Below are 13,233 nucleotides of genomic sequence, written 5' to 3'. Positions count from 1 at the left end.
TGGGAGGGCCGACTTCGAGAAGTCGGCCGCGAGGAGGCCGACTCCAAAAAGCCGGCTCCCATAAAGCGGTCAAGACCGTACCCTCAAAGTTTGCATCCACCTAGCGGCGATGAGACGGGGCGTGGCTACAGTGAAGCCTGCCACCCCCGAATCCCGGAGCGCGCCTGGCACAGTGCACCGTACGGGTGGCCATGACCCGTTCGGCGCGGCATTGTTGCCACACTGACCCTGATGTCATCCACGATGGGTTACCAGTACGGCCCACGGGCGATGGGCCCCTCCAGGCAGAGAGACACCTGAAGGCGGCCTGGCCTCCCACAGTCGGCCCGAGACGGAGCCGGCTCTCTCCAGCCGGCTTGCCACCCCCTCGAAGGAGACGCCCCATTAAGGAGACAAGACGCGGTGAGGCTATAGTGGCCACCCGCCGGACGGCAGCACTGTAGCCATGCTTACCTCGGCGAAGCCCTCATCACCAAGATTGAGCAACAGTAACCAGCCACCGACAAGGCCCTGGACAGTGGGGCCTGTCTGTCGACCAGGGAGCCAGCAGCCGGCGGGACCCACCAGCCGGCGGGCCCCACCAGCCGGCGCAGAAGCCGGAGAGCAAAGACACAGACGGCTGGGCCCCACGCCTAGCCGGATTACCATTGTACCCCCGGGAGGTAGGCCTATATAAACCCCCCAGGACACCCATGCAAAGGGTGGACCCCCAGCTAGTTTTAGACACCACACAAGGAGAAGAAGCAAGCTAGTCGTGCCCTTCTTCCTCCTCCCACCAAACAGCTCAAGGAGCATTATGTAGCTACTTGTCCATCTAGTGATCATGCGGAGACCCCGCAGAGCAGCAGTAGGGGTGTTATCTCCATGGAGAGCCCCGAAGCTGGGTAAGATTCGCCGGCGTGCATGCCTTCGCCTCATCCCGTTTCCAGGCATCGGCGACGTCTTACTGGCTCTCACAATGATAAGCCACCCGTTGGCATATGTCGCACCTACCACCCGACATGTGGAGAAGAAGGACACATCTCCCAAAATTGTTTGAATGGGGATCTAGTAGAATTCTCGACAGAGGAAGTAGAATATGACCCACAGGAAATAGAAGCCCTGATTGGAATGGAAAAGTCCAGGAAGAGAAGCAGATTGGATTCCAGGAAGGACCTGAGTCATATCACCTATTACAGGTGCAAGGAGTCAGGGCATTACCTAAACAGTTGCCCAAAAAGGAAACCTCGAGACTTGTCAGAAGCAAATTGTTTTCGTTGTAATAGAGCCGGGCACTTTTGCAGAGAATGCCCTAAGGAGAAGGAAACTTGTACTAGATAGTTGAGTTTGCAACAAAAGAAATGGAGTAGTAGAAGTGAGAACATTTTCTTTTATATTGAGGTGTTGAGTTGAGACATGTAATGGAAAAGCGAGAGATTGTAATCACTTGAGAATGAATAAAGTTAGCATCGTTGGTACTGATATGGATCTTATGAGTTGTTACTCTATGAGGAAGAATTTTGGCCATTTTGAGGATATGAGAAATATGGTCTATGTAAGATTTGTGCATTTTAAGGGTGGTAGTACCCTGTAAGAACCCTTGACCCCTGGAAAAGATAAGGATACTCCACTGAGTGGATTTTGGACAAAATGAATACGAGTTTTGTCTCGATATGTGTGATACCCCAAGAGTGTGTGGGATGAAGTTGGAGACCGACAGTTGTTTGGACCAAATGTGATCAAGGAGTCAGAAGAGAATGTTAAGTTGATTCGATATAGATTGAAGGTAGCTCAGTCCAGGCAGAAGAGATATGCAGACTTAAAAACGCAAGGAGGTAGTCTATGAAGTTGGAGACAGAGCATGTCTTCGTGTGCCCCTCTGCGAGGAGTTAAACGATTTGGAGTTAAGGGAAAGTTAGCCCCAAGATTTGTAGGACCATACCGAGTTTTGGAGCATATGGGAGAAGTGGCCAACAAGTTGGAGTCATCCGAAGGACTGTCAGGAGTTCATGATGTGTTTCACGTTTCCCAGTTGAAGAAGTTCCATGCAGAGATGGCTAATATTCCCCTGTAAGGACACTTGACCCTGGAAAGGAAAATGATGTTCCACGAAGTAGAATATGGATTTCATAAGTATAAGTTTTATTTCGGTATGTGGGATATCCCATGAGGATGAAGAGATGAATTACTATTGGATATAAAGGAGGTATGATGTTGGAAATATGGATCAATGGAAATTCCATGATGAGTCTGAGTACTCACGTCTTGGGTTTGGTGCCAATAGAAGGAAAAGAGATAGTACAATTGGATGAATTTCAAGGATGCTAGGAAGTTGGATGTTGGAATAATGATCAGTTGCCCCGAGGATGAGTTCAAGGATCACAAGTGATGAGATGGGCCATAACCCACAGGCCCCAGGACCTGCCAAGAAGCAAGTACACTCTTGCTGAAGGAAAAACCCTGGAAAGAGTTATGACTTTATCAACCGACGATTTTATAGGAGTTTACGCAAAACCTGAGAGTTGTGAAGGAACGATAGATGTTTGTTTGGCTTGCAGAATACATGGAATTATCCGAACCCAGTTCGTCGACAAGAGAAATTCTGCAATGCTTGTGAGGATGACCGAGTGTTAGAATGCGAGATTCGCTAAATCGTATACAAGGTAATGATTTGGGTGCGGGATGGATTGATCACCATACCGACTTACTCTTATTATTCGCCTTGCTATGTGGGATGGTAAATCTGAGTGACTTTCCTATAGTAGAGAGACGACGATATTAAACCTTGTTAAACCTTAGAATGGTATAAGAATTTTTCCCTTGTACACGGCAACTTTTTGCCAACCGTAGGTTATACGGTGAGGATCAACCCAGACCCATTTCCTGCAGGAGAAACCATAAATTGTTGACCACCATGAGATATCGATTAGTTGTTTAGTACTGGCACCAGACCCGTCAGCTAAGAAGACCCAGTCTCGGAATAACCTTACCAAGATGAAAGTACAGAAGAATTGAGGAAAACGTTATGCCGTTACCGGAAGAGCCCAGAGAAAGGAATTATACTAAAAATCTGAGAAGACCAGCCCTGTCAAAAAAAGGATGGAGTATATGAGTATTGATGGGACCGTAACAACGTTTCTAAGGGTGGTAGCACCCGAGACCACGGAGACGATCGATGGATTTTGAGAAGACCCCGAACCTAACCTATTTCTTTCTAGCTTCTCCGAATCTCGAGGACGAGATTCATTTTAAGGGTGGTAGGTTTGTAACATCCAAAATTCTAAATTTTGGAATGTTATAATAAATAGATAGATTTGATTGATTGTTTGATTGATTGTCTGAAAGTGGGTGAAATTCGAAACTTTTTGAAAGTTAAATGAGAGGGAATAAAAGGACTTTCCCAAACTTTCATTTTTGCATTTGTGATCTTCGTAAATTCAAATTCTTTTCAAATACAAAACCCTTGAGTGAAGATGATATGACTTCTTCCATTTAATTAAATGGAAAGGGTATTTGAAAAATATTTGAATTTCATTTGGGACTATTTTCAAATTCAGAAACTTTAAGCAACTCAATGATTTTCACGAGAGAAGATAAAATGACTTCTTCAAATTATGAAATATGAGTTGGGAGTTTCAAGGATCAAATTTAAAGTTCTTTTGATTTTATTTTCAATTTGGAGTTATTTGAGTTTTAATCAAATTATTTTTCTCCAAAAATAAAATATATGGAAATTAGGGTAACATGATTCCCTACAATAGAAAATTGGAGAAAAATTAATTTGAAATTATTTTGGTATTTTAAAAATGATTTTTGTTGGATTTTAATAGACCAGTAGCACTCTTTGATTTATCTGAATTTGTGTGGATTTTATTTGAAGTTATAAAAATGTTCACCGTGTAGAAAATCTTTTTCTGAAAATTTTGATATATTATATGCCTATATAATATTTTCAATTATTTCGTTCTTTTATTTTGATTGTCTGGAAAAAATGTTTAAAAAAAAACCTTCGGACCGACCGGACCGGGCCGACCCAGTTCGCCAGGCCACGGCCCAGCCGGCCCAGCGCGTTGTCCCCGAGCTCGGGAGGGTCTCCCGAGCAAGCACACCGCCGCGCCCGCGCCTCGCCAGGACTCCGCGCCGCCCGACCCCTCCTCCACGCCACCCGTCGCCCCTCCTCATAAAAGCGCCGCCCCGGACCTCCTCTCTCTCTCTCCTCTCCCCGCAACCGCCGCCTCCCGCCGCTGCTGGCTGCCCGCGCCGCCTACGCACATCGCCGCCGCCGTCGCTAGCTGCTACTGCTTTGCCGCCTCTGCCGCGACGCCGCAGCTGCGCCTCGCCGCCTTGCTGCGCCGCACCGCCGCTCCCCGTGTAGCCTCCGCCCTCGCCGCCTCGCTGCCGCGCCAGATCCGCCGACGCCGAAGCTCGCCGGAGTCCGCAACCTCGCCAGAGAGTCTCCGGTTTTTCACCAAAGAACCGCCCCGAACCGGTATAAAACCGCCCCCGGTTCGCCGGTTTTCTTTTAGGTTTAGGTTTTCTTCGGTTTTGCTTAAGAACCCGTTTTTTTCTAGTTTTTGCGAACGTTCACTGTTTAGATCTCCTTAGCGAACGGTTTTCGTCGGTTTAGGTTCTGTAGCGAGCGTTCGCTCGATAGATTTTTCCCTTTTTTATTATTTCGGCCAGGGACCTATATGTGAGGATTTTCTTTATAGATTAGTCCCTGAATTTTCAAATGACTATAACTTTTTACCCGTTTATCCAAATCCAACGAAACCAACGCCCACGTCTTTGTTATGATCTCCTCTATCCATTAATCCAACTCAAACATGTTTTTGAAAAGTTTAAAATTTGAATTAGATCAGATTTGAATTCAAACTTCGTTTGTTCATAACTTGAGTTTCGTAGCTCCGTTTGAGTTGATTCTTTTTGCAAACCGAAGCTCTTGACCTAAACATTCTAATAAGGCAAAATTCACATAATTTTGGTACTGTTAGAAATTGTTTTATATTGCAAGAGTTATTTGCTTGGTTTTGATGTTTTCCGAATTGTTTTCTTCGTTCTTCCCGACCTTTTGAGTGATTGCTTATGTGTGGTTACCATTTCTTGCTTACGATAGATTGACCGGAGTGTGACGAGTAGAACTATCAAGATTTTGAGTGCGAATCATCTTCATCAACATTGCAGGCAAGTTCACACTTTGATCATATCCCTTTTGTCACCTAGTTTTTATGCATTAGTTCCAAACCTCAAACGCTGCATGGTTAGGATGTCATTAACATGTGGGCTGGGAAATAGATGATGAGGTAGAACCTATTACCTGTTTATTACCAAACCCTTGGGAGTTACTGTTACGTTATGCTTATAGTGCCATGCTATGCTCGTAGACGTGGATTAGGTTTTGAGAGTATTCATGACAGATGTGAGGTTGTTAGTTAATGGTTTACTTAAGGTGGCAGCTTAAACACACTTCTGGGTGGATTGAGGCACCTGGTTATTCTAGGATTGCCTGTCTAGGCACCTGGGTAGACCAGGATTGCCTGTTTTTTTATGGACCGCCACCCAGGCTCAAAGGGATCATGAGATTATTCATGCTAGAAACTTCCGTGTGCAGCCACAAGCTATTATGGGCTCTAGCATAGTTGACTAAGTTGTGTGAACTCTTATAGTGGTAGACTAACAGATGTAGGGGTTGTAGGTGGTACGGTCTACCCATCGTAAGATGCAAACGCTTCTGAAAGACTATGTCTCGGTCATCCGTTTCTCAAACACCATGTAGTGCGAGAAATCCAACGGAGGCGATCGAGTCTTATGGGGAAAAGTGCGCAAACCTCTGCAGAGTGTAATAAACAAATTATGGTTAGCCGTGTCCCCGGTTATGGACATCTTGAGTATCTAGTACTTGGATTATCATGTGAATCTCATCATGTTACTTTAAATTAATTTTGTTGGGTTTAATGATGTTACTTAATTGGGATTGAGAATGTTGTCAACCATTCTCAATGTTCAACAACCACCATGATAGTTAAATAAAATTTATTCCTTTGCAGTAGGGAAAAATTGGCTTTTTGCAAAAACCTTATAACCGTAGAGCTTTTCCACCAGCCAAATATGCATGTAGTGTTAGCCATTGTTCATCATTCTCTATGGTGTGAATTTGCCAGTACATTCAATGTACTGACCCTTTGTGGCTGCAACGTCTCATGTTGCAGGATATCTTACGACGAGTAAGTGATACATTAGGGTTACGATTTCTACACTCAACTTTGCCATTGGTGTTGATGGGAATCCACAACCTTGTTACTTTCGCTATTTTGGATTGAGGTAATAGTATTTATGTTACTTTTACATGTGATTTACCTCTGTTATAAATCCTCGAGTACTATGTGTGTCAGCATACCGATCCAGGGATGACACTTAAGCACAGAGACTTGATCCATTCGGGTCGGGTCGCTACATACACTCCCCGGGGGGTTCCGGTAACCCCCCCGGCACTCCGGTAATTGGCCGAACTCACCTGGAAACATTTCGATGTCCAAACATAGCCATCCAATATATCGATCTTTATGTCTCGACCATTTTGAGACTCCTCGTCGTGTCCGTGATCATATTTGGGACTCCGAACTACCTTCGGTACATCAAAACACATAAACTCATAATACCTATCATCACCGAACGTTAAGCGTGCGGACCCTACGGGTTCGAGAACTATGTTGACACGACCGAGATTCATCTCCGGTCAATAACCAATAGCGGAACCTGGATGCTCATATTGGTTCCTACATATTCTAAGAAGATCTTTATCGGTCAAACCGCATAAGAACATACGTTGTTCCCTTTGTCATCGGTATGTTACTTGCCCGAGATTCGATCGTCGGTATCTCAATACCTAGTTCAATCTCGTTACTGGCAAGTCTCTTTACTCGTTCTGTAATGCATCATCGTGTAACTAACTCATTAGTTACATTGCTTGCAAGGCTTATAGTGATGTGCATTACCGAGAGGGCCCAGAGATACCTCTCCGATACTCAGAGTGACAAATCCTAATCTCGATCTATGCCAACTCAACAAACACCATCGGAGACACCTGTATGGCATCTCTATAGTCACCCAGTTACGTTGTGACGTTTGATAGCACATTAAGTGTTCCTCCGATATTCGGGAGTTGCATGATCTCATAGTCATAGGAACATGTATAAGTTATGGGAAAAGCAATAGCAACAAACTAAACGATCATCGTGCTAAGCTAATGGATCGGTCAAGTCAATCACATGATTCCCTAAGGATGTGATCCCGTTAATCAAGTGACAACTCTTTCTCCATGGCTAGGAAACTTAACCATCTTTGATTAACGAGCTAGTCAAGTAGAGGAATACTAGTGACACTCTGTTTGTCTATGTATTCACACATGTACTAAGTTTCCGGTTAATACGATTCTAGCATGAATAATAAACATTTATCATGATATAAGGAAATATAAATAACAACTTTATTATTGCCTCTAGGGCATATTTCCTTCAGTCTCCCACTTGCACTAGAGTCAATAATCTAGATTACATTGTAATGATTCTAACACCCATGGAGTCTTGGTGCTGATCATGTTTTGCTCGTGAGAGAGGCTTAGTCAACGGGTCTGCAACATTCAGATCCATATGTATCTTGAAAATCTCTATGTCTCCCTCCTTGACTTGATCGCAGATGGAATTGAAGCGTCTCTTGATGTGCTTGGTTCTCTTGTGAAATGTGGATTCCTTTGCCAAGGAAATTGCACCAGTATTGTCACAAAAGATTTTCATTGGACCCGATGCACTAGGTATGACACCTAGATTGGATATGAACTCCTTCATCCAGAGTCCTTCATTTGCTGCTTCCAAAGCAGCTATGTATTCCGCTTCACACATAGATCCCGCCACGACGCTCTGCTTGGAACTGCACCAACTGACAGCTCCACCATTCAATAAAAAATACGTATCCGGTTTGTGACTTAGAGTCATCCGGATCAGTGTCAAAGCTTGCATTGATGTAACCGTTTACGATGAGCTCTTTGTCACCTCCATAAACGAGAAACATATCCTTAGTCCTTTTCAGGTATTTCAGGATGTTCTTGACCGCTGTCGAGTGATCCACTCCTGGATTACTTTGGTACCTCCCTGCTAAACTAATAGTAAGGCACACATCAGGTCTGGTACACACCATTGCATACATGGTAGAACCTATGGCTAAAGCTTAGGGAATGACTTTCATGTTCTCTCTATATTCTGCAGTGGTCGGACATTGAGTCTGACTCAACTTCACACCTTGTAACACAGGCAAGAACCCTTTCTTTGCTTGAGCTTTTTGAACTTCTTCAAAACTTTATCAAGGTATGTGCTTTGTGAAAGTCCAATTAAGCGTCTTGATCTATCTCTATAGATCTTGATTCCCAATATATAACCAGCTTCACCGAGGTCTTTCATTGAAAAATTCTTATTCAAGTATCCTTTTATACGATTCAGAAATTCAGTATCATTTCCGATCCACAATATGTCGTCTACATATAATATCAGAAATGCTGCAGAGCTCCCACTCACTTTCTTGTAAATACGGGCTTCTCCAAAAGTCTGTATAAAACCATATGCTTTGATCACACTATCAAAGCGTATATTCCAACTCCGAGAGGCTTACACCAGTCCATAAATGGATCACTGGAGCTTGCACACTTTGTTTGCACCTTTTGGATCGACAAAACCTTCTGGTTGCATCATATACAACTCTTCTTTAAGATATCCATTAAGGAATGCAGTTTTGACATCCATTTGAAAAATTTCACAATCATAAAATGCGGCAATTGCTAACATGATCCGGACGGACTTAAGCATCGCTACGGGTCAGAAGGTCTCATCATAGTCAACTCCTTGAACTTGTCGAAAACCTTTTGCAACAAGTCGAGCTTTGTAGACAGTAACATTACCGTCAGCGTAGTCTTCTTCTTGAAGATCCATTTATTCTCTATGGCTTGCCGATGATCGGGCAAGTCAACCAAAGTCCACACTTTGTGTCATACATGGATCCCATCTCAGATTTCATGGCCTCAAGCCATTTTGCGGAATCTGGGCTCATAATCACTTCCTCATAGTTCGTAGGTTCGTCATGGTCAGGTAACATGACCTCCAGAACAAGATTACCGTACCACTCTGGTGAGGATCTTACTCTGGTTGACCTACGAGGTTCAGTAGTAACTTGGTCAAAAGTTTCATGATCATCATCATTTGCTTCCTCTACTGGTGTAGGAATCACTGGAACTGATTTCTATGATGAACTACTTTCCAATAAGGGAGTAGGTACAATTACCTCGTCAAGTTCTACTTTCCTCCTGCTTACTTCTTTCGAGAGAAACTCCTTCTCTAGAAAGGATCCATTCTTAGCAATGAATTTCTTTCCTTCGAATCTGTGATAGAAGGTGTACCCAACAGTCTCTTTTGGGTATCCTATGAAGACACATTTCTCCGATTTGGGTTCGAGCTAATCAAGTTGAAGTTTTTTCACATAAGCATCGCAGCCCCAAGCTTTAAGAAACGACAACTTAGGTTTATTGCCAAACTACAGTTCATAAGGTGTCGTCTCAACGGATTTTGATGGTGCCATATTTAACGTGAATGCAGCCTTCTCTAAAGGATAACTCCAAAACGATAGCGGTAAATCAGTAAGAGACATCATAGATTGCACCATATATAATAAAGTGCGGTTACGCCGTTTGGACACACCATTACGCTCTGGTGTTCCAGGCGGCGTGAGTTGCGAAACTATTCCGCATTGTTTCAAATGAAGACCAAATTCGTAACTCAAATATTCTCCTCCACGATCAGATCGTAGAAACTTTATTTTCTCGTTATGATAATTTTCCACTTCACTCTGAAATTCTTTGAATTTTTCATATGTTTCAGACTTATGCTTCATCAAGTAGATATACCCATATCTGCTCAAATCATCTATGAAGGTAAGAAAATAACGATACCCGCCGCGAGCATCAACACTCATCGGACCGCATACATTAGTATATATTATTTCCAACAAGTCTGTTGCTCCCTCCATTGTTCCGGAGAACGGAGTCTTAGTCATCTTGCCCATGAGGCATGGTTCGCAAGCATCAAGTGATTCATAATCAAGTGATTTCAAAATCTCACCAACATGGAGTTTCTTTATGCGCTTTACACCAATATGACCTAAACGGCAGTGCCACAAATAAGTTGCACTATCATTATTAAACTTATATCTTTTGGCTTGAATACTATGAACATGTGTCTCACTACTATCAAGATTTAGTAAAAATAGACCACTCATCAAGGGTGCATGACCATAAAAAATATTACTCATATAAATAGACCAACCATTATTCTCTGATTTAAATGAATAACCGTCTGCATCAAACAAGATCCGGATATAATGTTCATGCTCAACGCTGGCACCAAATAACAATTATTTAGGTCTAAAACTAACCCCGAAGGTAGATGTAGAGGTAGCGTGCCGACGGCTCAGCCGGGGCATTCGGTCTTTTCGGTTTGTTCGGTTCGGTCTTTTCGGTCTTCTAAGAATTCGGTCTTCCATAATTGAATACCGAAATAATTTCGGTCTTTTCGGTTATTCACTATTCGGTCTTCGGTCTTTACTGTTCGGTCTTCGGTCCTAACCAAATAGACCAGATTAATTGCTATAACTTAGAACAAATTTCCAGATTACTACAAGATGATGAAAATAGAACATAATCTTGTGCTTTTGTTGAGATCTGCCTTAATAATGCCTAGAAATAACAAAGAGATTTACAAATACATGTTCTGTACAAATGATATACACCATGTATATATCTTGTTTCAGGAAACGAGCACGGATGCACTATTGTGTACATAGGAATTATATACTCAGGATTTAAAATGCGCGAACAAAAGCCAAAGTGCAGAAATAAATAGAAAACAAATATTCCATTTGCAAGGCCGATTTAATGTTGATACATAGATCATATAGTAATAAGAGGGTCCATGTCTGCAGAACAACCCAAATGACTACAGAAGCTGCTCCTGAATCTGCATCTGCCTCTAGATAGGCATAATCTCTCTCATTCAACTCCTCATCATGATGTTCAGATTCAGATTCAGCTACAGATAACATCCAAAATAAGAGAAATTTACTCGTTATTAGATGCACAAAGAGCAGATAGCAGTAATACAATTTGACATTAATAAAAAGCAAAAGAACTAGCCACATAAACATAATAAGACATTCATATTTAGATGGCTATTATGCTGGGCATTACTGTTATCAAGAGGTCATGCATACATTATTAATTTCAGTATAGGAAGGATATTTGAGATCGGATCAACCGGCATCAACAGTTTAAAAGGCCATAATTTGCTAAGATCTAAATGTTTGAACACATTTGCTTCCATGTAAATAATATCCAGGGCAACTACAACTATTTTTCATGGAACACAAAGCAAGGGCAATGTGCAGCTCATTTGCTTCCTCTAGTTATGAACAGTACATAGTTCAACTTGTTGTCTCTAGGTGCTAACATTTGTCACAAAGCAAGGGTATGTATTGCCTACAAAATACATGCAGCCGTGCTTATTTTCATGGGAATCAAGGATGTTCATAGAGGGGTGGAGCAGCTTGCTTACCTTTAGTTGCAATGTGAAGAACAGAAAGAGGTCAGTAGGCGGCAAGTAGGCAAACAACATGGAAGAGGACTGCAACTACTGAACCGGCAGTCGGGAGGTGGAGCACTAGCAGCGGACGGCCGCGTCACGGGCAGTGGAGCGACCAACAAGGGGTCGGGGATGGCGGTGCGGGGCGCCGGTCTTCACTGGTCAGGGCCGCGGCTCGGAGCGCCGGACTTCATCGGTCAGGGGCGCGTGGTGCGCCTCGCTGCGCGCCGGCCGCCGGGGACTCGCGTCTCATGGGGCATCAGGCAGACCACAACGGCGGGTGGTGAGCGGCGGCTAGGGTTTGTAGTGGGAGAGAAGAAGAGGAACGCAAGTGAATCGGCTGCCGGCTGGGCTGGTTCAATTGTGACTCGTGAGGTGAGGACGTGCTCGTGTGTAGTCGTGTGTGACCATTGGGCTGGCTGGATGGGCCTTAGGTAAACATGGCATTGACTTTTGCGTATGGGCTCTTTTTAATTCGGTCTATATGGGCTATTCGGTCCTGAAGACAAAGACCGAACAGACCATAATTAGTTCGGTCTTCTATTTGTGCAAACCATATTTTATTCGATCTTTTCTAGTTCGGTCTTTTCGGGTTCGGTCTCGGTCTTTTCGGGTTCGGTCTTTGGTCTTCGGTTTTTATGCCCAGGGTGACCGACGGCGATCACATCGACTTTGGAGCCATTTCCCACGCGCATCATCACCTCGTCCTTAGACAATCTTCGCTTAATCCGTAGCCCCTGTTTCGAGTTGCAAATATTAGCAACAGAACCAGTATCAAATGCCCAGGTGTTTCTGCGAGCATTAGTAAGGTACACATCAATAACATGTATATCAAATATACCTTTCACTTTGCCATCCTTCTTCTCCGCCAAATACTTAGGGCAGTTTCGCTTCTAGTGACTAGTCCCTTTGTCGTAGAAGCACTCAGTCTCAGGCTTAGGTCCAGACTTGGGCTTCTTCACTTGAGCAACAACTTGCTTGCCGTTATTCTTGAAGTTCCCCTTCTTCCCTTAAACCTTTTTCTTGAAACTGGTGGTCTTGTTGTGTTGGGGAACATAGTAATTTCAAAAAAAATCCTACGCACACGCAATATCAGGGTGATGCAAAGCAACAAGAGGGGAGAGTGTTGTCTGCGTACCCTCGTAGACCGTAAGCGGAAGCGTTATGACAACGCGGTTGATGTAGTCGTACGTCTTCACGATCGACCGATCCTAGTACCGAAAGTATGGCACCTCTGCAATCTGCACATGTTCGACTCGGTGACGTCCCACGAACTCACGATCCTGCAGAGTGTCAAGGGAGAGCTTCTTCAGCACGATGGCGTGATGACGGTGATGATGAAGCTACCGGCGCAGGGCTTCGCCTAAGCACTACAACGATATGACCGAGGTGGATTATGGTGGAGGGGGGCACCGCACACGGCTAAGAGATCAATGATCAACTTGTGTGTCTATGGGGTGCCCCCTCCCCCATATATAAAGGAGTGGAGGAGGGGGAGAGGCCGGCCTCCTAGGCGCACCCAAGGGGGGAGTCCTACTCCCGGTGGGAGTAGGATTCCCCCTTCCCTAGTTGGAATAGG

General features: G+C 43.9%; 1 long non-coding RNA gene across 1 annotated transcript; it reads right to left on the bottom strand.

The window, feature by feature from the left end:
- Positions 1–10,904: 10,904 nt before the first annotated feature.
- On the bottom strand, positions 10,905–12,031 carry LOC123151332 (uncharacterized). Its single transcript, XR_006475620.1, has 2 exons — positions 11,628–12,031; positions 10,905–11,105 (listed from the first exon to the last, which is right to left on the bottom strand). It is a non-coding gene; the product is annotated as an uncharacterized lncRNA (long non-coding RNA).
- Between the last annotated feature and the right edge of the window lie 1,202 nt (positions 12,032–13,233).

Source organism: Triticum aestivum, chromosome 7A, assembly GCF_018294505.1.
Source record: "Triticum aestivum cultivar Chinese Spring chromosome 7A, IWGSC CS RefSeq v2.1, whole genome shotgun sequence".
Classification (NCBI taxonomy): Eukaryota; Viridiplantae; Streptophyta; class Magnoliopsida; order Poales; family Poaceae; genus Triticum; species Triticum aestivum.
This window is presented reverse-complemented; position numbering and strand designations above follow the sequence as displayed.